The sequence below is a fragment of the Pinus tabuliformis genome, chromosome 6 (genome assembly GCF_031772625.1).
Source record: "Pinus tabuliformis cultivar Carrire ecotype Pingquan chromosome 6, CPIR1, whole genome shotgun sequence".
Lineage (NCBI taxonomy): Eukaryota > Viridiplantae > Streptophyta > Pinopsida > Pinales > Pinaceae > Pinus > Pinus tabuliformis.
In genome coordinates this window covers 705,447,616-705,474,184 of record NC_142292.1, presented here as the reverse complement: position 1 = coordinate 705,474,184, position 26,569 = coordinate 705,447,616, and positions in this window count along the sequence as shown.

Genomic DNA, 26,569 nt, shown 5'->3' with positions numbered 1-26,569 from the left:
GTACAATAATATGTAGAAATGCACTTGGGCTTTCCTCAAGGGCAAGCTTGACAGGACCCAAGTGATAAAACAATAATCTCGAAGTTGGAAATGACTGCTACTTTAATGCTCTACGTTGTCCCCAGAAACTACATTGCTAGCTGGAAAGGAACTACAAGAAACCCCATATCCAGTGCTCAAAAAATGTTGAAACTCTATATCCGGGATCCTTGTCAAAAACCCAGAAAGGGTTTGGCCTATATCCAAGCCAAAGTCAAACCCATAAAATGGTGCAAATTCCCCAACTACTGACAATTCGACCTGTTATAAGAATGAGGATTTCATACCCGAATATCACCCGGAAAATTCTGAAATTTTAACCAAAACTCCTCACAAAACCCATAAAAACCCAGAAATGGTTTGGCTGGATTTTGAACTTCCAAGATCGACCCCCAAAGGCGTACGCTCGCCAAAACTACTGAAGCACACTGTCTGCCAATACAACAGAAATATCCTCCTCAAACACTCTGGAAAAGTAGAAATCACCTCCACTAATTCTTTCCTTATCTCTCCCGACAAGGATTAGCCTCAATGGCTGAGTCTCCACCTCCCATGTGAGCACAAAATGTTGCCCAAGAAGTGGGAAAGTCACATTGAATGGGAGCACTCTCCTCCAGCTCCAAAACTCTCCAAAATGGTAGAAAAACTCCTATGCCTCCTCTCTGGAAATTCTCCCGACCAAAACTCCTCTGCAAGATGCCACAAACAAACTCAGCCTCCCTCCACTGCGTCCTTTAGAAATACGAACCACCTAGAGATGGATGCAACTGCTGGAAACCACAATGAAATCCTCCTACGAAAGAATGAGGAAAAACCTCTCTAGGGTGGCACTCGAAGTCCCCCGAAGAAAGGGTGAGCTCTTCACTTGAAGAACTCTTGCTAAATAGCTAGTGACTCGGCTAAGCAACTCGAGCAACCAAAGAGAAATTTGATATGCCAAAGATGAATGAAATGAGGAGAGTTGCCTTCCTTATATAGATTTCGTGGAGCACTTCTCCCTCCAATTTTACCTCCATCGTGGGCCCTCACTTAACCACCCTTCATGCAAAACTTCACCACCTCCATGCAAACCGAACTAGGGAGTGTGTATTTCCCTAGTGTAGGTAGCCCCCATGCGTAATTTAGCCACAACAAAATAACTTCTCCTAAGTCTAATCACCTAATAAAAATTGAATGGGCCCCACTATCTCCAAAATTGGCCCCCAAAATGCAATAATTAGTCTTGTTCCAAATTAATTTAGGAAGGGACATGTCATTCCTCCCCTCCCAAATGTTGTTGGCCCCCCAGCAACTTCAGTGCTGAATGCTCAAGTATGTGATCGCCCTCCCAAGTAGCATCCTCATCTGGCAAGCTCCTCCAATGCACCAGAAATTGCTTGTCCTCAAGCAGTGCCTGAATAAGTGCTGATCCTCACTGTCACTGTCAAATATGCCATTGGATCGTCCCTGATCATTGTACTATCCTATAGTGAAGGAGCCCCTCGATACCAGGATCCCAAGCCAACCTGATCAACGTGGAGCACCCCTTGCTCCACTCGCTATCTTGTCCGGTATAAATACCACAAGTCCCCCACGTCATCGGTGACTCACTAAAGCCTAAAGGAAGATCTGAGTGACCTCCCCCTATAGCAGCCATCTCACCCCTAATGGTCGTTGAGCTGTCTAGTACTGTGATGCCTAGGTCCCATGCTAGCCTCAAAAGGGTGCCACCATGTTGTCGCTGCGCCACTCTGGATCTAACAGATTTCCCATCGTTTGCACATTTTACCCTCCTCTCCTGGAACCCGAAGGTGGAATATTACTAGAGGCGAGACACATCTTGCAAAGACATCTCTGTTAGAAAATTATATACTACAGAAGCAATGGAGCACATAAAATATATTGCAAAAATATAAACACATAAAACAAGAAAGACACAGATATACGTGGTTCACCCAATTTGGGCTACGTCCACAGAGAAACAGCCAATCCTTCCTTTTATATTATCTAGCAAACTAAAGAGATACAACCTACAGCAGATCCGTTGTAATTCCCTCTTCGCTCTCACACAATCTCCTCTCTCTTTCTCACTCAAAATACAGATCTACATAGACGTAATACAATTCCCTCATATATAGCGAGGGGTTGCCTTCTAGGGCAAAAAACCCTAAATTAAACATAACTTCTACCGTCAGATCTCTGCCTAATGAATGGCCCAGATTGACTACGAAATTACAACATTTTACAAGGCAATTTTACATCTATTTTTAGCTTTGGGGGCGCTTCCCCCGATCCCCCACCAGGGGGGGCTCCCAAAGATCGCAACCGGCCCCCCTGGACCCCCCTTGCAATGCAAATATTACGGGCGGCGTTGCCGCCACATTACGAACTGGGGTCCAATGCGATGATACCTCAGAATAAAGAAGATAATCAGGCTCCACGCCCAACAATCTCCATCACGCCAAAGCCTACCCATCCAAATCTAACTCCGAACCTATGCAACAACAGTGAAAACCTGCCTCACCAACCAATGAAGGCCTCTCTGTACCCCATGTGCCAACCCAAAAGTGAACTAGGTCACTCTCTGCCATGACTCAGCTCATCATGAAACAAAGTGATCTATCAACCAACTGGATCCCCAGATCCCATAGCCAGACCTGTTGCGACATAGCTCTGGCAGTTGTTGGAATCCATCCATGCCCATCACTGGTCCCTGCATGCAATCAATATATATTGCTCCATATATCATGAACTAATCTTATGCATGCTAAACTACCCGATGTCTACCACTGTGTAGTACTGATGACCACTGGAAACCGCATGTGCCAAATAGCTACTCCCTGAATGCAGCCAACAGATGGGTTTTTGATACTCGCAATAGACTCAATGTATGTGAATCCATCCCGCTCCTGCCAACCATCAACACTAAGTCTACCATCCACCCTCTCGATAATGTACCAAAACAATGTCTGGACCCTCGACACCCATTGGAAAACTGCCTCAATCATACACGGTATCCCCTGCCCATGCAGGATCTCGACATGCCCTGTGGAAATAGTGGCACATGTCTCCCTATGAAACAAAGTATCATACTTGATTAGGTATATAGCTATATTGTAAACATAAGAAATTGTGATAGATTAGGCTTGACCAACTCCCTCAGTGATGAACAATATGCCACCCCTACAAAAGATCACCTCATCTCCCAACCTGTGGTTGTCAACTCACACACCGGCCCTAGTCCTCCACTGGAGAATACCTATCGTGCCCCTGAGGCACTAAATCTCATAGCGTCGTCTTAGGAAAATATCCCAAGTCCTATTATCCACACTGTGGGTTTAGATCGAACACAAGGCTCCCTTCAACTGCATGTGGTGCCAACGAGTGGAAGATGTGTGGGTTCCAATGGGTAAGATCAAGAACTCGCATGGACGCTCCCGGCACGTCCCGTGGCTGACCTGATCTCCCAACCTGGGTATGTCCACCCCAATGTCCTCGTCAAGGAATCTCCCTGCTAGAAGCACTCCCTCAGTCCATAGTGAAACCTCGCACACTACTGCATATAACCATGTATCCTCGTGGCATACAACTGCACCCAATCACACATCTCTGTACATCGTTCGACCCTGCTACATGCTACTGCATCATCCCGGATCAACTGGTATCCCTCATGTATTAATGTGTTTGTCACTCTAATATGTGAACCGCTCCTCCTACACCATGCACACCTCTATGCTCCCTCGCATACTGTTGTGCACCGCCGCATACCCCTATACACCCCTGGATATCAAGGTCTAAGACTGAGTCCATAGGCAACATCTCAAATCCTCTCAGGATCACCATCTCTACTACCACTCTGCTGGTAAGCCCTCCATGATGTGAGGTGACGAAGCAAACTATGCAACAACAAAAAAAAAATCAAAGTTTAGCATATGTAGTTTCCAAAGGGAAATAAAGGTAGAATTAATGTTGCAAATATCGTTTAGGGGAGGATATTGCAGAGCCTCTTGAAATAAATGTTTCGTGGAAGTATCAAAGAAAATATTGGAAAGCACTGGCAAAAACCTAGGACCTAAAAAATTCTAAAAAATTAGTAACCTGGAAAACTTGGAAAAAAAATGGTAATATAAAGAGATATCAAAATAGTAGCATTTAGGTATATAAATCCTATTACCCGTTTTAAAGATCAAGAAATGATCATGAAATTTCATCCTCTTTAAGGAACATGGAGCATTTGGCATTCAATTGCTAGATTTAAATTGCATTTTCACATAATAATCCCAGTTTGCAAAATGAGAAAATGGATAGCAGCTATAGCTTCCAAAGAGGTTAGTTTGCAAAATGAGAAAATGGATAGCAGCTATAGCTTCCAAAGAGGTTAGTTTGCAAAAGGAGAAAATGGATAGCAGCTATAGCTTCCAAAGAGGTTGGAAATATTGTATCTCGCATGGTTGGATTTTCAAGTTAAAAATAGACATTCTAATAGCGTTACATCCAACAACTTTAAAAGAGTATAGCAGTGGCAAAATTATTGTTTTTTTAAGTGTACCTTGGGAAACCATGGGTTAGCTCTAATTGTGTTCTTACATCCAACAACTTTAAAAGAGTATAGCAGTGGCAAAATTATTGTGTTTTTAAGTGTACCTTGGGAAGCCATGGGTTAGCTCTAATTGTGTTCTTAGATCCAACAACTTTAAAAGAGTATAGCAGTGGCAAAATTATTGTTTTTTTAAGTGTACTTGGGAACCCACATTGGTTAGCTCTAATTGTGTTCTTGGATCTGGACTTTAAGCACAAAGCTTAGCAAATAAAGCTTATGTTTGTAATCCATAAAACGTTTCCATGCAATGGCATTACTATGGATTTACAATGTTGGTTTAGAAGCCTAATGAGATTAATGTATGATATGAAAGAAAATATTGGAAAATACTGGCAAAAACCTGGGACCTAAAAAAAACTCAAAAAAAATTGATGACTCTATCTTACTTCTTCTGATGATCTTTGAAAAGGCTAAAGACGTAGAGGTGGGACCTAAAAATTGATGACTCTATCTTACTTCTTCTGATGATCTTTGAAAAGGCTAAAGACGTAGAGGTGGGACCTAAAAAAAACTCAAAAAAATTGATGACTCTATCTTACTTCTTCTGATGATCTTTGAAAAGGCTAAAGACGTAGAGATGACGAAGCAAACTATCTAAAAAAAGTTTAGCATATGTAGTTTCCAAAGGGAAATAATGGTAGAAGTAATGTTGCAAATATCGTTTAGGCGTTTAGGGGAAGATATTGCAGAGCCTCTGGAAATAAATGTTTTGTGGAAGTATCAAAGAAAATAGGCAAAAAACCTAGGACCTAAAAAAATTCAAAAAAATAGTAACCTGAAAAACTTCGGAAAAAAATTGGTAATTTAAACTTTAAAGAGAGATCAAAATAGTAGCATTTAGGTATATGAATCCCATTACTCGTTTAAAGATCAAGAAATGATCATGAAATTCATCCTCTTTAAGGAACATGGACCTTTTGGCATTCAATTGCTAGATTTAAATTGCATTTTCACATAATAATCCCAGTTTGCAAAATGGGAAAATGGATAGCAGCTATAGCTTCCAAAGACGTTGGAAATCTTGTATCTCGCATGGTTGGATTTGCAAGTTAAAAATAGACTTTCTAATAGCGTTACATCCAACAACTTTAAAAGAGTATAGCAGTGGCAGAATTATTGTTTTTTAAAGTGTACCTTGGGAAGCCATGGGTTAGCTCTAATTGTGTTCTTAGATCCAACAACTTTAAAAGAGTATAGCAGTGGCAAAATTATTGTTTTTTTAAGTGTACCAACAACATTAAAAGAGTATAGCAGTGCAAAAATTATTGTTTTTTTAAGTGTACCAACAACTTTAAAAGAGTATAGCAGTGGAAAAATTATTGTTTTTTCAAGTGTACCAACAACTTTAAAAGAGTATAGCAGTGGCAAAATTATTGTTTTTTTAAGCGTACCTTGGGAAGCCATGGGTTAGCTCTAATTGTGTTCTTAGATCCAACAACTTTAAAAGAGTATAGGAGTGGCAAAATTATTGTTTTTTTAAGTGTACCTTGGGAAGCCATGGGTTAGCTCTAATTGTGTTCTTGGATCTGGCCTTTAAGCACAATGCTTAGCAAATAAAGCTTATGTTTGTAATCCATAAACTGTTTCCTTGCAATGGCATTACTATGTATTTACAATATTGATTTAGAGGCCTAATGAGATTAAAGTATGATATGAAAGAAAATGTTGGAAAATACTAGCAAAAAACTGGGACATAAAAAACTCAAAAAAAATGCAATGGCATTACTATGGATTTACAATGTTTGTTTAGAGGCCTAATGAGATTAAAGTATGATATGAAAGAAAATATTGGAAAACACTGACAAAAACCTGGGACCTAAAAACCTCAAAAAAATTGATGACTTTGAAAAAAAAATGGTAATTTAAAGAGATACCACAAAATGGTAAAATGGTAATTTAAAAAGATATCATAATAGTAGAATTTAAGTATATAATTCCTATTACCTGTTTAAAGATCAAGCAATGGTCATGAAATTTCATCCTCTTTAAGGAACACGGAGCTTTGGGCATTCAAATGCTAGATTTAAATTGATGACTAAGAAAAAAAATGGTAATTTAAAGAGATGTCAAATTGATGACTTAGGAAAAAAATGGTAATTTAAAGAGATGTCATAATGGTAAAATGGTAATTTAAAAAGATATCATAATAGTAGAATTTAGGTATATAATTCCCATTACCCGTTTAAAGATCAAGCTATGGTCATGAAATTTCATCCTCTTTAAGGAACATGGAGCTTTGGGCATTCAAATGCTAGATTTGAATTGCATTTTCACATAATAATCCCAGTTTGCAAAACTTGGACAAAATAATGAGAAAATGCATTTGAATTGCATTTTCACATGATAATCCCAGTTTGCAAAACTTGGACAAAATAATGAGAAAATGGATAGCAATTATAACTTACAAAGAGGTTGGAAATCTTGTATCTTGCATGGTTGGATGCAAGTTAAAAATAGGCTTTCTAAGGACAAAATAATGAGAAAATGGATAGCAATTATAGCTTCCAAATGCTAGATTTAAATTGCATTTTCACATAATAATCCCAGTTTGTGAAATTTGGACAAAATAATGAGAAAATGGATAGCAATTATAGCTTCCAAAGAGGTTGGAAATCTTGTATCTTGCATGGTTGGATGCAAGTTAAAAATAGACTTTCTAAGGACAAAATAATGAGAAAATGGATAGCAATTATAGCTTCCAAAGAGGTTGGAAATCTTGTCTCTTGATTGGTTGGATGCAAGTTAAAAATAGACTTTCTAAGAGCTGTAGTTTCTAACAGTTGTAATACCCATACCAAAACAAACCCCTAGTTGTAATACCCATACCAAAACAAACCCCTAATTAACAGAATTTGACAATAACAAAGCCCATAATTTAGAGAGTATTGTTTTAAAGCAGAATTTGTCAAATTTAATACACAGTATTGTTTTAAAGCAGAATTTGTCAAATTGAATACACAGATACATACATGGCTTCTGAGTTTGAAGTCGATCCCACGTTGTTGTAGCACTCAATTTGCTCCCGTTACCAAACAACCAAAACCTCCCTACCAAACTGGGCACAATCTCGGTACCTAGCTCCAAAATACTTCAAAATTTGAAGTATTCTGGCCCCGTGCTCAAAAACTTCAAGAACAATCAAGGTTTCTCTCTATATGTGGCTCTCTATTGTAAATTCCTCCTCCTTGCACTACACTCCAAAGGCTAAAGATCCCCTTCTAAGTCACACCACTTCTCCTTATAATTCTCAAAACCACCATCCTTTTTCCCTTTCCCGTCTCAATGTCTTTGTCTTTATGTCGAGCTTACCATGCTCTTCTATCTCAACGTCTCAATGTCTTTGTCTTCTGTTATGTGGAGCTTAGCATGCTCATCCTTTTTCCCTTTCCCGTCTCAATGTCTTTGTCTTTATGTCGAGCTTACCATGCTCTTCTATCTCAACGTCTCAATGTCTTTGTCTCCTGTTATGTGGAGCTTAGCATGCTCTTCTATCTCAATGTCTTTGTCTCCTCTTATGTGGAGCTTAGCATGCTCTTCTATCGACTTGAACCTTATCTGATTTGTAATATTTGATTAGTAGGTTATTCACTTTCAAAAGGATATGTTGCATAGATTGGATTTGAATTATAGTTTACTTTATTTATAATTTTAATAAATTATTTTATTTAGAATTTAATTTAACTATTTTATTTATTTTAATCAAATTAATTGTAAATTAAATAAATTTATATATTTTATATTTTCCTTTGATTAAGGATTATCATACATATATATGTATATAAGGGTGGTATACATACAAGTACCTAATTTGATATATTCATTATATCTCGGTGAAATAGCAATTTATTTCGATAATTCACCATCCTAACTTAGACATTTTCCAGTATTAGCCAATATGTATACTAGTGCAATACATGCAGTTCATGCATATGTAGCTATCATATGGATGCCCCGTATGTATACTAATATTCACATTATGTTTGTAATTGTAGGTCGATCATCACAAGAGCGTTACATCCAATCACTTCTAAAAAGTATAGAAATGGAAAACTTATTGTATTAACTTATTGTATTTGTAGCCATAGGCATTTTGCAGTTGTTTGACTAATAAAGGTTATCTCTAATTGTGTTCTTGGATCGGGTCTTTATTAGCCAATATGTATCCTAGTGCAATACATGCAGTTCATGCATATGTAGCTATCATATATATGCCCCGTATGCATACTAATATTCACATTATGTTTGTAATTGTAGGTCAATCATCGCAAGAGCGTTACATCCAATCACTTCTAAAAAGTATAGAAATGGAAAACTTATTGTATTTGTAGCCATGGGCATTTTGCAAGTTGTTTGACTAATAAAGGTTATCTCTAATTGTGTTCTTGGATCGGGTCTTTATTAGCCAATATGTATCCTAGTGCAATACATGCGGTTCATGCATATGTAGCTATCATATGGATGCCCCGTATGTATACTAATATTCACATTATGTTTGTAATTGTAAGTCGGTCATCACAAGAGCGCTACATCCAAACGCTTCTAAAAGTATAGCAATGGAAAACTTATTGTATTTTTAATTATAGCCATGGGCATTTTGCAAGTTGTTTGACTAATAAAGGTTATTTTGCAAATTGTTTGACTAATAAAGGTTAGCTCTAATTGTGTTCTTGGATTGGGCCTTTAAGCCCGATGCTTAGCCAGTGAAGCTAATTTACTATGGATTTAAATCAAATTTGATATAATTTTAAAGTATGATAATCAAATTTGATATAATTTTAAAGTATGATTTGTTAGAAGGTTCACAAATATCAAATTTGAATCCTTTGGTTTCTAATATGTAAAAATTCCATGCAATCACATTACTATGGATTTAAATCAAATTTGATATAATTTTAAAGTATGATTTGTTAGAAGGTTCACAAATATCAAATTTGAATCCTTTGGTTTCTAATATGTAAAAATTCCATGCAATCACATTACTATGGATTTAAATCAAATTTGATATAATTTTAAAGTATGATTTGTTAGAAGGTTCACAAATATCAAATATAATTTTAAAGTATGATTTGTTAGAAGGTTCACAAATATCAAATTTGAATCCTTTGGTTTCTAATATGTAAAAATTCCATGCAATCACATTACTATGGATTTAAATCAAATTTGATATAATTTTAAAGTATGATTTGTTAGAAGGTTCACATATCAAATTTGAATCCTTTGGTTTCTAATATGTTGATTAAGGCCCACAATTAGGCCAGGACGATAGATGATGTTACTTAAATGATAGATGATGTTAACACGATAGATGATGTTACTTAAATGATAGATGATGTTAACAATAGATGGTGTAACTTAAATGATAGATGATGTTACTTAAATGTTCAAAGTTAGTTCCATGCAATTTGAATCCTCCTAAGTTAATTACACTACTTTCACAAATATCAAATTTGAATCCTTTGGTTTCTAATATGTAAAAATTCCATGCAATCACATTACTATGGATTTAAATCAAATTTGATATAATTTTAAAGTATGATTTGTTAGAAGGTTCACATATCAAATTTGAATCCTTTGGTTTCTAATATGTTGATTAAGGCCCACAATTAGGCCAAGACGATAGATGATGTTACTTAAATGATAGATGACGATGTTACTTAAATGATAGATGATGTTAACACGATAGATGATGTTACTTAAATGATAGATGATGTTAACAATAGATGGTGTAACTTAAATGAGAGATGATGTTACTTAAATGTTCAAAGTTAGTCCCATGCAATTTGAATCCTCCTAAGTTAATTACACTACTTTGTGTCAACAAGTTTACTAGAGAGAGATGCCATTCATAAATGTGGGGTAGCTTCTTTTAGTTAAAAAAATGGTAGCCTAAAAATATCACAAAAGAGAAAAAAAAATAGTCTGTTAATATGCACCACTCTTAATGGACTTACTCTCATCGATGGAAGTTTTGATGTTGATTTCTTTTCCAATGCTTTTAAAGAGAACAATAGTGACAAACTGATTGCATTTTCTAACTGAACATGATATAAGGATATTTTCTCATGATGAAACCCATCAATGGTACAAAATGTATTAGAGAGGACATGTAGCTTGGGAAACCGTGGCCATTTTGCAAGATGCTTGAGTGGTAGGGTACCACTCAAGCTCTGGTTGTTTTTCTTGGACCTCGGCTTAAAGTGCAATGCTTAGAAAATGAAGTTTTTAAGTGTAATCCTAAATATTAATCTCATCGATGCGCTGTAAAAGTTTTAATGTTGATTTGTTTTCAAATGCTTTTAACGAGAACAATAGTGACAAACTGATTGCATTTTCTAACTGCACATGATATAAGGATATTTTCTCATGATGAGACCCGTCAATAGTTTAGAATGTATTAGAGGACATGTGGTTTGGGAAGCCGTGGCCATTTTGCAAGATACTTGAGTGGTAGGATATTTTCTCATGATGAAACCCATCAATAGTTCAAAATGTATTAGAGGACATCTGGTTTGGGAAGCCGTGGCCATTTTGCGAGATGCTTGGGTGGTAGGGTACTACTCAAGCTCCGGTTATTTTCTTGGACCTCGGCTTAAAGTGTAATGCTTAGAAAATGAAGTTTTTACTCGTAATCCTAAATATTTTTCAATGTAATGATCCTTTCGGTGGAGATTTCCATTCTAGGTTCAGAATGTATTAGGACACGTGGTTTGGGAAGCCATGGCTATTTTGCAAGATGCTTGAGTGGTAAGATATTTTCTCATGACGAGACCCATCAATAGTTCAGAATGTATTAGAGGACATGTGGTTTGGGAAGCCGTGGCCATTTTTCAAGATGCTTGAGTTGTTTTCTTGGACCTCGGCTTAAAGTGTAATGCTTAGAAAATGAAGTTTTTACTTGTAATCCTAAATATTTTTCAATGTAATGATCCTTTCCGTGGGGATTTCCATTGTAGGTTCAGAGACCTACAATGAGACAATGAGACTGACAATGAGAATAAGATATGACTTGTTAGAAGATTCAAATATATTGAATTGGAATCATATGGTCTTAAATATCATGATTATGGCCTATGAATTGAGAATAAGATATGATTTGTTAGAAGATCCAAATATATTGAATTGGAACCATATGGTTTTTAATATCATGACTATGGCCTATGAATTGTTCAGGCTAGGAGGATTTATGATGTTGCTTAATGTTTACATGACAATTGAGTTGACCGTTGGACCTTCATATCATTTTCTTGATGATTTAGCGAAACCAACTAATAAAGGTTAACCAACTAATAAAGCTTAGCCATGGGCTTTAGACAATTGAGTTGGACTCTCGTATCATTTTCTTGATGGCGAAACCAAGAGATAAAAGTTGACCAACTAATAAAGCTTAGCCATGGGATTTTTGCAAGTTGTTTGACTCATGGCGAAACCAACTAATAAAGCTTAGCAATGGGCTTTAGACAATTGAGTTGGACCCTCGTATCATTTTCTTGATGGCGAAACCAAGAGATAAAAGTTGACCAACTAATAAAGCTTAGCCATGGGATTTTTGCAAGTTGTTTGACTCATAAAGGTTAGCTCTAACTGTGTTCTTGGATTTGGCCTTTTGGCCTTTAAGCATTGCTTAGCCATGGGATTTTGCAAGTTGTTCAACTCATTAAGGTTAGCTCTAACTGTGTTCTTGGATCTGGCCTTTAAGCATAATGCTTAGCAAATGAAGTTTATGTTTGTAATCTATAAAAAAATTCTATGCAATGTCACTACTATGGATTTACAATGTTTGTTTAGAGGCCTAATGAGATTAAAGTAAATTCTATGCAATGTCACTACTATGGATTTACAATGTTTGTTTAATGTTTGTTTAGAGGCCTAATGAGATTAAATTAAATTCTACGCAATGTCACTACTATGGATTTACAATTTACAATGTTTGTTTAGAGACCTAATGAGATTAAAGTAAAATCCAATGTTTGTTTAGAAGCCTAATGAGATTAAAGTAAATTCTATGCAATGTCACTACTATGGATTTACAATGTTTGTTTAGAGGCCTATTGAGATTAAAGTATGATTTGTTAGAAGGTTCACATATATCAAATTTGAATCCTTTGGTTTCTAATATGTTAATTAAGGCCCACAATTAAGCCAGGACAATAGATGATTTGAATCATTTGGTTTCTAATATTAAAGTAAATTCTATGCAATGTCACTACTATGGATTTACAATGTTTGTTTAGAGGCCTATTGAGATTAAAGTATGATTATGTTTGTTTAGAGGCCTATTGAGATTAAAGTATGATTTGTTAGAAGGTTCACATATATCAAATTTGAATCCTTTGGTTTCTAATATGTTAATTAAGGCCCACAATTAAGCCAGGACGATAGATGATTTGAATCGATAGATGATTTGAATCATTTGGTTTCTAATATGTTGGACGATAGATGATTTGAATCATTTGGTTTCTAATATGTTGATTAAGGCCCACAATCAAATTTGAATCCTTTGGTTTCTAATATGTTAATTAAGGCCCACAATTAAGCCAGGACGATAGATGATTTGAATCGATAGATGATTTGAATCATTTGGTTTCTAATATGTTGGACGATAGATGATTTGAATCATTTGGTTTCTAATATGTTGATTAAGGCCCACAATTAGGCCAAGACGATAGATGATGCCTAATGGATTTACAATGTTGATTATGTTTGTTTAGAGGCCTATTGAGATTAAAGTATGATTTGTTAGAAGGTTCACATATATCAAATTTGAATCCTTTGGTTTCTAATATGTTAATTAAGGCCCACAATTAAGCCAGGACGATAGATGATTTGAGTCCTTTGGTTTCTAATATGTTGATTAAGGCCCACAATTAGGCCGGGACGATAGATGATGCTACTTAAATGCTTTTTGCGAGTTGTTTGACGATAGATGATTTGAATCATTTGGTTTCTAATATGTTGATTAAGGCCCACAATTAGGCCAAGACAATAGATGATGCTACTTAAATGTTTTTTGACTCATAAAGGTTAGCTTAAATGATGCTATTTAAATGTTTTTTGCAAGTTGTTTGATGATAGATGATTTGAATCATTTGGTTTCTAATATGTTGGTTAAGGCCCACAGTTAGGCCAGGACGATAGATGATGCTACTTAAATGCTTTTTGCAAGTTGTTTGACTCATAAAGGTTAGCTCTAACTGTGTTCTTGGATCTGGCCTTTAAGCACAATGCTTAGCAAATGAAGTTTATGACGATAGATGATTTGAATCATTTGGTTTCTAATATGTTGATTAAGGCCCACAATTAGGCCAAGATGATAGATGATGCTACTTAAATGCTTTTTGCAAGTTGTTTGACTCATAAAATTGAGCTCTAACTATGTTCTTGGATCTGGCCTTTAAGCACAATGCTTAGCAAATGAAGTTTATGACGATAGATGATTTGAATCATTTGGTTTCTAATATGTTGGTTAAGGCCCACAATTAGGCTAGGACGATAGATGATGCTACTTAAATGCTTTTTGCAAGTTGTTTGACTCATAAAGGTTAGCTCTAACTGTGTTCTTGGATCTGGCCTTTAATCACGATGCTTAGCAAATTAAGTTTATGACGATAGATGATTTGAATCATTTGGTTTCTAATATGTTGATTAAGGCCCACAATTAGGCCAGGACAATAGATGATGCTACTTAAATGCTTTTTGAAAGTTGTTTGAAGGTTAGCTCTCACTGTGTTCTTGGATCTGGCCTTTAAGCACAATGCTTAGCAAATGAAGTTTTTGTGTTCTTGGATCTGGCCTTTAAGCACAATGCTTAGCAAATGAAGTTTATGATGATAGATGATTTGAATCATTTGGTTTCTAATATGTTGATTAAGGCCCACAATTAGGCCAGGACAATAGATGATGCTACTTAAATGCTTTTTGCAAGTTGTTTGACTCATAAAGGTTAGCTCTAACTGTGTGATGCTACTTAAATGCTTTTTGAAAGTTGTTTGAAGGTTAGCTCTCACTGTGTTCTTGGATCTGGCCTTTAAGCACAATGCTTAGCAAATGAAGTTTTTGTGTTCTTGGATCTGGCCTTTAAGCACAATGCTTAGCAAATGAAGTTTATGATGATAGATGATTTGAATCATTTGGTTTCTAATATGTTGATTAAGGCCCACAATTAGGCCAGGACAGGCCAGGACAATAGATGATGCTACTTAAATGCTTTTTGCAAGTTGTTTGACTCATAAAGGTTAGCTCTAACTGTGTTCTTGGATCTGGCCTTTAAGCACAATGCTTAGCAAATGAAGTTTTTGTGTTCTTGGATCTGGCCTTTAAGCACAATGCTTAGCAAATGAAGTTTATGATGATAGATGATTTGAATCATTTGGTTTCTAATATGTTGATTAAGGCCCACAATTAGGCCAGGACAGGCCAGGACAATAGATGATGCTACTTAAATGCTTTTTGCAAGTTGTTTGACTCATAAAGGTTAGCTCTAACTGTGTTCTTGGATCTGGCCTTTAAGCACAATGCTTAGCAAATGAAGTTTATGTTTGTAATCTATAAAAAAATTCTATGCAATGTCACTACTATGGACTTTAAGCACAATGCTTAGCAAATGAAGTTTATGTTTGTAATCTATAAAAAAAATTATATGCAATGTCACTACTATGGATTTACAATGTTTAGCAAATGAAGTTTATGTTTGTAATCTATAAAAAAAATATATGCAATGTCACTACTATGGATTTACTATGGATTTACAATGTTTGTTTAGAGGCCTAATGAGATTAAAGTATGATTTGTTAGAAGGTTCACATATATCAAATTTGAATCTTTGATTTACAATGTTTGTTTAGAGACCTAATGAGATTAAAGTATGATTTGTTAGAAGGTTCACATATATCAAATTTGAATCCTTTGGTTTCTAATATGTTGATTAAGGCCCACAACTGGATTTACAATTATATGCAATGTCATTACTATGGATTTACAATGTTTGTTTAGAGGCCTAATGAGATTAAAGTATGATTTGTTAGAAGGTTCACATATATCAAATTTGAATCCTTTGGTTTCTAATATGTTGATTAAGGCCCACAACTAGGCCAGGACGATAGATGATTTGAATCATTTGGTTTGATTTGATTCATTTGGTTTCTAATATGTTGATTTAAGGCCCACAATTAGGCCAAGACGATAGATGATGCTACGATGCTACTTAAATGTTCATATTTACTTAAATGTTCAGGTTTATAAACAATTGAGTTAGTCCCCCGTATCATTTTCTTTTCTCAATGATTTGATGAAACCCAACTATATTCATTTAGGGAACCCGTGTAGATAGAGATTTTACTTCCTATAAAATTATCCATGCCCTATACATGATTTGATGAAACCCAACTATATACATGATTTGATGAAACCCAACTATATTCATTTAGGGAACCCGTGTAGATAGAGATTTTACTTCCTATAAAATTATCCATGCCCTATACATGATTTGATGAAACCCAACTATATTCATTTATATTAGGGAACCTGTGTAGATAGAGATTTTACTTCCTATAAAATTATCCATGCCCTATACATGATTTGATGAAACCCAACTATATTCATTTATATTAGGGAACCTGTGTAGATAGAGATTTTACTTCCTATAAAATTATCCATGCCCTATACATGATTTGATGAAACCCAACTATATTCCTATACATGATTTGATGAAACCCAACTATATTCATTTATATTAGGGAACCCGTGTAGATAGAGATTTTACTTCCAATAAAATTATCCATGCCATATACGTCAATTATCCATGCCCTATACATCGATGGTAACTAGAATCGCAAAGGGTTAATCTCAATTGGTTTTCACCAATCGCTAGGCATTTGGCTAGTTCCATGTTAGCAAGTGCCAACAATGCATTTGGCTAGTTCCATGTTAGCAAGTGCCAACAATTTGAATCAGAGTATTCTAGAGAGGCCACAAATTCACCTGGAAAGCAGTGGAAATTCCTGCATGATGTTTGTCAAAATCTAGCAGAAATTTTGAGAAATCTGGGTTACAGCCGTCAAACTTCAAGATTTTGGCTGCTCAGGGGTTTTTGATAGTGTTGAATCCAATTCCACCATCAAAAAATTTAGAAGAAATTTTGAGAAATCCCTAGGTTAATTACACCACTCTGTACCAACAAGTTTACTAGAGCTGCCATTCATAAAAAGTTTACTACACCACTCTGCACCAACAACCACTCTGCACCAACAAGTTTACTAGAGCTGCCATTCATAACCACTCTGCACCAACAAGTTTACTAGAGCTGCCATTCATAAAAAGTTTACTAGGCCATTTGAATCTCCCTAGGTTAATTACACCACTCTGTACCGACAAGTTTACTAGAGCTGCCATTCATAAAAAGTTTACTAGATCTGCCGTTCATAAAAAGGGGCAACATCCTTGAGTTAAAAGGATGGTAACCTAGAAATATCACAAAAGAAAAGATTGTTAATATGCACCACTCTTAATGGACTTGATCTCTAATCAATAGGTTGTAAAAAGTTTTGATGTTGATTTGTTTTCCAACGCTTTTTAAAAGAACAATATTGACAAACTGATTGTATTTTCTACCTGCACTTGATATAAGGATATTTTCTCATGACGATACCCATCAATAGTTCAGAATGTATTAGAGGACATGTTAGGTTTGGCTGGGGAAGCCGTGGCCATTTTGCAAGATGCTTGAGTGGTGGGGTACCACTCAAGCTCCGGTTGTTTTCTTGGACCTCGGCCTAACGTGCAATGCTTAGAAAATGATGTTTTTAAGCGTAATCCTAAATACTTTTCAATGTAATGATCTTTCCGTGAATTTCCATTATAGGTTCAGAGACTTACAATGAGAATAAGATATGACTTGTTAGAAGATTTGAATATATTGAATTTGAATCATCTGGTCGTTAATATCATGACTATGGCCTATGAATTGTTCAGGCTAGGAGGATATATGATGTCGCTTAATGTTTTCATGTATAGACAATTGAGTTGGACCCTTATATCATTTCCTTGATGATTTGGTGATTTGGTGAAACTGACTACGTATGTGTAATAGGAAACCTATGCAAACAGATATGGGTATGCAGCCCCGTAAAATTGTTCATGCTTTATGCATAGATGGTACCCAAGAAATATTAATAAAGTTCATTTAAACATATCATTTCCAATAGAATTGATGTCCAATCGATGGCTTGTAAAAAAGACAATGATCAGCAAGGTATTATAATATTGAATGGCTGGTTGGTACTTCTCGATCCACTAATAGTCATTTCCAAAATGAAAATAACTCCTCATATGCATCTTGGCTTGTAGAAAAGACAACGATCAACAAGGTATTATAATATTGATTGGCTGGTTGGTGCTTCTCTATCCACTAATAGTCATTTCCAAAACAACAATAACTCCTCATATGCATCTCTGCGGGCATGAAAGTTGCATTCAATGCAACCAAAAACTCACAACACATATACGGGATGTTGTATGCAATTGTTTATTTGTTTTAATAGATACACTATGTCTGTTAAAGAGTATATTTAGTTGATTTTAATAGTCATTTCCAAAACAACAATAACTCCTCATATGCATCTTTGCGGGCATGAAAGTTGCATTCAATGCAACCAAAAACTCACAACACATATACGGGATGTTGTATGCAATTGTTTATTTGTTTTAATAGATACACTATGTCTGTTAAAGAGTATATTTAGTTGATTTTATTTGGTATTAGACTGAAGGCTTGTGGGACGTTGTATGCAATTGTTTATTTGTTTTAATAGATACACTATGGCTGTTAAAGAGTATATTTAGTTGATTTTATTTGGTATTCGACTGAAGGCTTGTGGGACTAAATACATGCAGTGTAACATCAGATCTGTAATTCTACAATATTGTAGAAATTCTCAAACATATTGTTGCATCTCAAAGCCTAGGATATTAAATGCCCTTGACTAAAATCGTATTTAATGGTGCTGAGATAGACAATGTGCAAGAGTACTACTTGATCAACAAAGACTAAGTGGGAGAAGGGTACTGCTTGATCAACAAAGACTAAGTATGTAGAAATGCTCAAACATATTGTTGCATCTCAAAGCCTAGGATATTAAATGCCCTTGACTAAAATCGTATTTAATGGTGCTGAGATAGACAATGTGCAAGAGTACTACTTGATCAGCAAAGACTAAGTGGGAGAAGGGTACTACTTGATCAACAAAGACTAAGTGGGAAAAGCAGAATGGAGGGTTCCTCTGGCCAAACCTCAAGAATGTTATAGAAAGAAACCTTTGGCCAAGAATGTTATAGAAAGACTAGTAATCAATGAGTGTCCAATTATGGAAACAAATCTCCTTACAACCTACACAAGAAGGAAAACGCAAAAGGTATACCTTTCAAAGCATTTCACATTGAAAAGGCATGCAAATACCAATAAAGTGTCATTGTGATTTGGAGTCCCGGCTACACTGATACAATACTAAAATTCAAAAGGAGGAAAGAATGCATATCATGAAGGTTTTGAAAAATGACTTGTCTCACTTCCTTTCAAATATCACAAATATAGAGCTACAAAAATTTCCATACAAATATAAAGATCCAAAACTTTCAATGATAACCCAGTTCTAAAATTCAATAATAACCCAATTCTAAGACTAAGTGGGAAAAGAGTACTGCTTGATCAACAAAGACTAAGTGGGAAAGGCAGAATGGAGGGCTTCTCTGGCCAAACCTTTGGCCAAGAATGTTATAGAAAGACTAGTAATCAATGGAGGGTTCCTCTGGCCAAACCTTTGGCCAAGAATGTTATAGAAAGAAACATTTGAGCAAGAATGTTATAGAAAGAAACCTTTGAGCAAGAATGCTATAGAAAGACTAGTAATCAATGAGTGTCCAATTATGCAAACAAATCTCCTTACAACCTACACAAGAAGGAAAACGCAAAAAGGTATAGCTTTCAAAGCATTTCATATTGAAAAGGCATGCAAATACCAATAAAGTGTCATTGTGATTTGGAGTCCCCGCTGCACTGACACACTACTAAAATTCAAAAGGAGGAAAGAACGCATATCATGAAGGTTTTGAAAAATGACTTGTCTCACTTCCTTTCAAATATCACAAATATAGAGCTACAAAAATTTACAAAAAATTCCATACAAATATAACGATCTAAAACTTTCAATAATAACCCAGTTCTAAAATTCAATAATAACCCAATTCTAAAATTCTATCTGGCAGGGTCATTCTCCACATGATCAGGGTTTAACCTTTATTCTGATTTCTCAACACCGTAGAATCACAAACTAACGTGGATCAGAGTGAAAAATAAGTCCAAAGAAGAAAACAACGAACAAACAACTCAAAATCAAATAGAGGTACTATGGTATCAAGGAGGAATTCCTAAAGGCACTGGATAGAATGTCGTTGAAGTTGACATGACACCAAACATGTCATATTTTACATTATCCATACTGTGTCATATTTTACATTATCCATACTTTTGATTTGTTCACATTTTTATGCATTCTTAGCACACAAGATATTGTAAAATCCATTTAAATTTTACTTAATATTTCATTTATTTTATGCCTTATCTTAAAAATAAGTTACAATAAACTACAACTCAATACAATTTATTGATCCCACGTACAACTATTGTCTTGTCCTGTGACAACTCATGACAGCATGTGAAATGTTTAATAGAGGGCGATCTTTGGTTATCAAAGAAGTTTCCTATGAATAGAGGTTTAAGGTTTACTTTTATGAAGGGAAATGGTTATCAAAGAAGTTTCCTATGAATCGAGGTTTAAGGTTTACTTTTATGAAGGGAAATACTAAAATGGTATTTCGTTCGTTTACGCATAATCAATATTCTACAAAGAGCTTTGTAACACATTAAATCAATAGCTGTTCTTTATTGTTTTATTTACAAAATCTTTATTCTACTTTTTTGTTTCTATTTTGTCATTTTATCTATTCTACGTTTGTGTTTCTATTTTTGTCATTTTCTATTTTATCTATTCTACGTTTCTGTCTCTATTTTGTCATTTTCTATATTTCTGAATATCACCAGCCCAACCTTTTTTTGAAAGTGCACAAAATTTTTAATTTATTTATTAAAATAAAACAAAAAGCAAAATAAGAATGTAAGTGACATATTCTTTAACTCTTTGTAAGATATAAAATTAATAGTCTTGTTCTTTAACTCTTTGTAAGATATAAATTAATAGTCTTGTTCTTTATTGTTCTGCTTACAAAATCCTCTATTTTGTCATTTTCTATTTTTCTGAATAGTCTTGTTCTTTGTTCTGCTTACAAAATCCTCTATTTTGTTGTTCTGCTTACAAAATCCTCTATTTTGTCATTTTCTATTTTTCCGAATAGTCTTGTTCTTTGTTCTGCTTACAAAATCCTCTATTTTGTCATTTTCTATTTTTCCGAATAGTCTTGTTTTTTATTGTTTTGCTTACAAAATCCTCTATTTTGTCATTTCTATTTTTCTGAACATCACTAGCACAAAAAACCAAAAAGAAAAATAAGAATGTAAGTGACATACTCATTAAATTGAAATTTGGACCAAAATCATCACTAGCACAAAAAACCAAAAAGCAAAATAAGAATGTAAGTGACATACTCATTAAGTTGAAACTTGGACCAAAATCATTGAAACTTAATGAAACTTGGACCAAAATCATTGAAAATCAGTACCTGAATAAGTTTCATAAAAGAGTGAACTAATGTTGGAGGTAAACACATCCAACCACTGTAGACATGTCCCTTATATTTCACCATCCATGGAGACATGGAAACTATAAGAGTAAGTCCCCATTTGGAATGGGACTTGCTAGAGGACATGGGGACTTACCCCATCTTGCATCCCTTGTATTTCACCATCCTCAAATACATGGGTAGTGTAGGGGAAAGTCCCCATTTCAAAGAAGACATGGGTAGTGTACGGGAAGGTTCTCATTTCAAACGGGACATCCGAGAGGACATGGGGGACTTCCCCCCCTCCCGTAAATGTTTCCTATCAAAAGAAACGAGGATCTTGGAGGCATCCCTCGATGGTTTTGATGGTTTTGAGGATATCTGGATGACTTCTTTCAAATCTCACACCCAAGTGGCATTGATTCTACAGACTTCTTTTAAATATTGCACCCAAGTGGCATTGGTTGGTTCTGTACAGGAAATATTTACTCATTGGTTTTACATTCATGCTAGGAAAATATTTTTATGCAATGCCTCCTAAAATACTCATATGTTTTTGTAAGGGGGTAAACAACAATTTTCACTCCTATGTCGCATAGGTTCTTGTACATTGTATACTCTAGGTTCTTGTACTTTGTATACTCTCTTTTAAATATACTTATGTAAAAAGGTATGAACCAATTTGGCATGGAAGCCCATCTCCAACCCTAGAGCATACCTTACATACCCTAGAGCATACCTTACATTTCTGCATCCATGGGGTTTGGAGATTGCAGGTTTCAAGGACATTTAGATGTCTGCTTTCCAAAAGCTGCACCCATGTGGTAAATATTCTCTAAGAAAATATTTAGTCAGTGATTTTACATTCTTGCCATGAAAAATGTATTATGCAGTAGTTGCTAGAATACTCTATTCTATGTTTTTGTAATGGAGGATAATCACAACAACAATAATTGTTAGCCCCTTTGTTTTGTACATTTTTGTACCTTGTATCCACTTTCTTTTAAAATGTTTTTGTAATGGAGGATAATCACAACAACAATAATTGTTAGCCCCTTTGTTTTGTACATTTTTGTACCTTGTATCCACTTTCTTTTAAATATGTGTTCATAAAAGATTGTGAACCAATGTGCATGTAAGTCCATCCCCAACCTTGGAGCATTTCCTACATTTCTCTTTCCCTAGGGTTTTGGGGATTGCAAAGAAATCTCCTTTTGGAAAGGAATGTACAAAGGACAACAAAAGTTTTCAGTCCCCTGTTTCTTAGGTTCTTGTATCTTGTATCCACTCTCTTTTTAATATGCTTCATAACATGTTGTGAACTACTAATGTTGCATGGAATCTTATCCCAACCCTGGACATCCGTTGCATTTCTCCATCCCTAGGGGTTTGGGGATTACAAGGGAAGCTTATCCCAACCCTGGACATCCATTGCATTTCTCCATCCCTAGGGGTTTGGGGATTACAAGGGAAATCCCCTTTTAGAAGGGAATGTCCCTAACGACATCTTGCCAAAAAGAATAAGTAAAAAAAAGTCCTTGGATGGTGTCAATGATTTCTAAATGCCCTATACAAATTGGCCACAATTGGCCACAAGTTCTCCCAGAAAAATAATCCCTCACTTCTTGACATTCTACCCGTGACAAATATGATAATTTTCTTGACATTCAACCCATGACAAATAGGATAATCGTAATGCTAGCATGCTTGGTAGCCTCATGCACTTGACTCTCAACCTCATTGTACGACCATCATTCGTTGTCTAGCTAGGGCTACTATACCCACCATACAAGGGGGGCCAATAGTTCCTTCATTCAGATCGAAGTTTGGATTAATAGAACTAGAGTTCATAATGTACATAGACCAAGAGCCCAATAGTTCCTTCATTCACATCGAAGTTTGGATTAATTTACAACTAGAATTCATAGTGTACATAGATGAAGTGGTCACAAGAAAACATAGGTTGCACGCAATGGAAGCTGTATCTAGTTCGGACCTGGATCACGTCTATGTTATTCTCATTCCTAGTAGATAAACGTCTTAGTCAGGCCTGGAACATACAAGATATTGCCTTCGGGTATTGCCTATTGGTGTGGAACGATGTGTGGAACAGGGTTACATGGCTTATTAGTCTAAAGTCCATAAGCTAGCTTCATTATAACCTATCCACCTCTAAGCGAAAAACACCCCTCCCTCTCAAGGTGCTCGCTTAGGGAATTGCTGGTACTTCTAAGTTGTTCACAGGTGGCATGAGATGGATGGATTGGATACGTAGTACACATGCTTCAGTCAAAAATGCTTCGTAATTACCCACCTCCAAGTTATTTTGAAGATTAGTAGCCTCATGCAATGACATCTAGAATCTTTATTTTTAATCGTGTACTTCTCTAATTTTTTAAATATATTTTGCTGCTTGTCCACGAAAAATGTGGTCGTCCATGAAAATTTTGGGCATTTTTCTAGGTTCCTTGAAGCACGTTCCTCCATCTCCTATTAGTTAAACTAAGTGAAAAAGTGAAAAACTATAAACTAAGTGAAAAAGTGAAAAACTAAAACGCATTGGATCACCAAATCCGTATTCAACCCAATCCTAAGAATGACGTAGTCTTTAACGCGACTTTTTGAAAGCCTTTCCGGCGATTTTTTCCGGTGAAAATCCGGCAGTAATTTATTGAAATCGAAGTTTGATAACTAGTTTCTGCACAATGAAAGCGTCCCAGGGGTTTTTCAGGGTGCTGAATCCGAATATGCAGTTAAAAAACCATTTTAACTGCAACAAATCATGATTTCATCTCAATTTCTTCCGCCGGATTCCGTCACCGGAATCTCAAAAAGTCGCATTATAGACAACTCCCCTAAGAATTAGGTAAAGATGACGTGTACCATTAAAGCTATTATAATCAACTAAAGCTATAATCAAACAATTCAATAAATATAGAAAGAAGAATACCAAAAGCATACTAGAAATAGATGTAGTAATTGTAAAAAGAATACTAAAAGCATACTACAAAAATATATCACATACCCCAGTAAATACGATATTTGAAAATTTAAAATACTGTAAATTTGATTGAAGGGAATAATTGTTTACTTTAAAGGCAAACTAATCCCCTCTTTTAATATAAGAGGAAGCATCGAGGGCATGTATCAAAGCATTGAAGCCCGGTCTTCAAAGTAAACAGGTTCCATCTATCTAACAAAACAATGGCATGAATTAGTCATCAACGTCTCCGCATGTTTTATCGATGTGATCCTATGAATTGTGTCACTAGTTGCTACTGGACAGTTAAAGTGTTTGGTGATTTTAACAACATTTCTATGTTAATTCTTCAACAATCCTTTATCACACTACTACGCCTTCAGCTGGGTCACCTCAATCCATTTACCCAAATGATATCGCTTACCCCTGTTCATAACATTATGTCCTAATTTTAGTGGCCCCTGTTCATAACATTATGTTATGAAGTTTAGTGACTGCATAGATATTGATGGGGCTAAAAGCCGCTGTCAAGATCAAACAATGACTAAGATCAAATCCAATAATTATAATAAAATTAATTGTACTGTAATAAAAAGAGACTAACCACTTCTCCATTAAATTTTCTTTAAATCATTTTTTTCCATTATTAATCATTTAGAATATAATTATGTAATAATATATTGATGGGGCTAAAAGCCGCTGTCAAGATCAAACAATGACTAAGATCAAATCCAATAATTATAATAAAATTAATTGTACTGTAATAAAAAGAGACTAACCACTTCTCCATTAAATTTTCTTTAAATCATTTTTAATTCATTTTTTTCCTTTATTAATCATTTAAAATATAATTATGTAATAATATTTTTTATCAATTATTTCAATATAATAACATGCTAACTTTACATATTAAGAAAACTTTACATATTTTTTTTTTAATTTCTATACCACTATAATAAATTAAAAAACAATTAAAACGCTAACCATATTTTCATTCAATCTAGTTTAATGAATCTTTAATTTCTCTTTTCTCCCTTTAAATAATCTCTATCTTTTCTCAATTGATTATCTCCCTTTAAATAATCTCTATCTTTTCTCAATTGAATCTCTATCTTTTCTCAATTGATTATTTATAAAATATAGTTATATGATAATAATAATATAGCATAATATAACATAATATAGCATAATAAAAAGGAACATAAACTAAAAATTAGTTGATATAATAATATAACATAAAAATGCATATTATGAATTAAAGTAACATAAACTAGAAATTATAATAATATGCATTTTTCTAATAATATAACATAAAAATGCATATTATGAATAAAGGAACATAAACTAGAAATTAGTCGATATATAATTGTCTTTGACAAGGCTAATAGGAGGGATAGATTTAATGAACCCTGTAAATAATCTTAACTTTTTACCATTGATTAAAAGTTGCGATGGACTTTCCCCATAAACATATGGGAAACGTTTTATGGAATGCCACGTCACGTCCTCTGAAATTCTGAAACGACCACCATACCTATCTTCTATTCCATCAAATCCGTAGTGTATATCTCTAGTTTTCTTGAAAGGATTTCTGACATTCCACGTCTGGAAGCGAGAGGATAGTGCACGTAGGACAGCATCACACCAAGACATATCTTTATAGCATCTACCAATGAGGATGCGGGTTTGGTTTTATAATATAGCTATATAATAATAATAATTTCTTTTATTAATTATTAAAGAAAAATAATATGATAACATAATATATTGTAATATAATAATACATGAATACAATGGTTTATGGATTATAATTTCTTTTATTAATTATTAAAGAATTATGATAACATAATATTTTGTAATATAATAATGCATGTTAAAGAATTATGATAACATAATATATTGTAATATAATAAAGCATGAATACAATCGTTTATGAATTAAAGGAGCACTTAATATCTAATTGGCCAAGGCTAATAGTACGGATTGATTTAATTAACCTGTACATAATCTCTTTACAAATTTTTATTAAGAATTATATCAAAATACGTTGATGAAAAGTTGCGATGGGTTCTCCATATAAACATAGTAGCTTCGTGCCACACAGACACGTGCCTGTTCTATCCGCACACGTAGGTAGGTAGCGAGTCGCCGCGGCCCGCCACATATCACCTTGTTCGGGATTAGCGATGTTTCGGGATCTAAACAAGCCAGATATGACCATCTAACTTTTTGTTATCCCTCTCCGT